We start from the raw sequence: 2,830 nt of genomic DNA, 5'->3' as shown, positions 1-2,830 counted from the left end.
TCTTATACTGGCCTAGCAGAACAAAATTTACCATCTCTCATAAAGAACATGATTTAAAGAAAGCTGGTAGAGTCAGAATTATTGTTGCATTACATTAGTCTATGAAGCTGAAATTAAAACAGGCTCTAGGGGTGTAATGCAATGCCATTATCTGTGTCTGTTTAGTGCTCCAAATATTCATATCTGTATTTAGATTTAACCCTGAAGTAGGCATGGCCTACTTGAAAAATGAACCCTGCCATTATGCCGCAGGTCTTCTAGGTGTTATAAAGTGTTTCCAGTGTTATAAAGATGAGAGAGTCTAATGAAGCTTTGTATATTAAAATGTGAGTCCAGAGCAGGAATATTTAATAATTACATCACACATATACAACTGATCAGAGATTTTTGTCCTCTTAGAGTGCTGTGCCAGTGTGTGGTGATGTGTTTAAAACACACTGCAGATATAAAATGCTAATGTTCATCTAAACACATCAGCAGGGTTTTATTTCTGCTATTTAGGCAGCCATTTTCCTGAAAGCCAGCCTGAGATTACTTTAAAATTGTGTTCAATATAAATGTTTAGAAGAATGTTTATAGCTGTTGTACTCAATATAAATGTTTAGGGAACAGAAGGATGAATAAACATTATGAGATCAGTAACGAGCTCTCAAATTGCAAAACAGGATCCTATTCATAAGCACAATATTGGACGCTTTGTGCAGTCATAAAAATCCATTAAAGCAAATTTGTGCCCTGGGCAGTAGAGATATCAGATATTAAAATTGGATTACATTTGAAGCACACAGTATGTGAGGTTTCTTTCTTAGGTCTTTCTTAGGTGGTATTCATTCTTCAGTTCCTTGATTAAATAACTAAGCTAGCCACGGTGTGTGCAGAGATTAAACGCCTGCTCAAATTAACCACACAGATTAAATGCCTGCTCAAATTAACCACACAGATTAAACACCTGCTCGAGATAACCACACAGATTAAACGCCTGCTCAAATTAATCACACAGATTAAACACCTGCTCAAGTTAACCACACAGATTAAATGCCTGCTCGAATTAACCACACAGATTAAACGCCTGCTCGAGATAACTACAAAGATTAAACACCTGCTCGTGATAACCACACAGATTAAAGGCCTATTCGAGATAACTATTCAATTCAATTCAATTCAATTCAATTCAATTTTATTTGTATAGCGCTTTTAACAATGAACATTGTCTCAAAGCAGCTCTACAGAACATAAGAAACAAAAAACATGCAAACAGAAACAAAAACATGCAAACAGTCCTAGATGTTAGACAAAATTATCCCTAGTGAGCAAGCCTGAGGTGACTGAGGCGACTGTGGCAAGGAAAAACTCCCTTAGATGATATGAGGAAGAAACCTTGAGAGGAATCAGACTCAAAAGGGAACCCATCCTCATCTGGGTGACACTGGAGAGTGTGATATGAACAATGTCCTTTCTGCATTTATGTATAGTCATGTACAATTTTATGTGTATATTAATTTGGAGATTGTTGTCTTCCTCAAAGTACACATAGGGTTGGCAGCGTTGCTTTGAATACCCAAATCCTCACCAGGCAGAAACCAGCTGGAGCTGGTCCATCTCTGGATGCCTCAGGATGCCTCAGCGTCTAACTACACAGATTAAACGCCTGCTTGAGATAACCACACAGATTAAATGCTTGCTTGAGATAACCACACAGATTAAACGCCTGCTCGAGATAACCCCCCATATTAAACGCCTGCTCGAGATAACCACACAGATTAAACGCCTGCTCGAGATAACCACACAGATTAAACGCCTGCTCGAGATAACTACACAGATTAAACGCCTGCTCGAGATAACTACACAGATTAAATGCCTGCTCGAGATAACCACACAGATTAAATGCCTGCTCGAGATAACCACACAGATTAAACGCCTGCTCGAGATAACTACACAGATTAAACGCCTGCTCGAGATAACTACACAGATTAAACGCCTGCTCGAGATAACTACACAGATTAAACGCCTGCTCGAGATAACCACACAGATTAAGCGCCTGCTCGAGATAACTACACAGATTAAACGCCTGCTCGAGATAACCCCCCATATTAAACGCCTGCTCGAGATAACCACACAGATTAAACGCCTGCTCGAGATAACCACACAGATTAAACGCCTGCTCGAGATAACTACACAGATTAAACGCTTGCTCGAGATAACCACACAGATTAAACGCCTGCTCGAGATAACTACACAGATTAAACGCCTGCCTGAGATAACCACACAGATTAAATGCCTGCCTGAGATAACTACACAGATTAAACGCCTGCTCGAGATAACTACACAGATTAAACGCCTGCTCGAGATAACTACACTTTCCTTTTCTGCACACACTAGCTCAGATAGACCATCTACTCAGGCCTCTTCCTAGACAGAGTTTTAACAATATTGTAAACACACTATTAGGCACATACTTTTGTAAAATATATGCTCGTTTTTTTATTATAACTGTTCATTTGAGTACAATCCATGTACATTTAATAAATCATAATATTAAAATTGTCTCTTGAAAACTGTTTTTGGTTTTTAAATGAATGTATTGGGTGAATGAAACAATGACTTACTCCTAATATCTAAAAAGACACTCACTGGCGCCACCTACTGGTGTAACGATGTAACTTACGGAAAGAGTCACTGAATGAATCAGTGAACCGAATCCGAATGAATCAGTGAAATGAATCAAAACGAATCAGCGAAATGAATCAGAACGAATCAATGAAATGAACCAAAATGAATCAGTGAACTGAATCAGAACGAATCAGAGAACCGAATCAAAAGATTCGACTCA

Source organism: Pangasianodon hypophthalmus, chromosome 1 (assembly GCF_027358585.1).
Source record: "Pangasianodon hypophthalmus isolate fPanHyp1 chromosome 1, fPanHyp1.pri, whole genome shotgun sequence".
NCBI classification, from domain to species: domain Eukaryota; kingdom Metazoa; phylum Chordata; class Actinopteri; order Siluriformes; family Pangasiidae; genus Pangasianodon; species Pangasianodon hypophthalmus.
The sequence above is the reverse complement of the archived record's forward strand: the minus strand, read 5'-3'. Positions refer to the sequence as shown.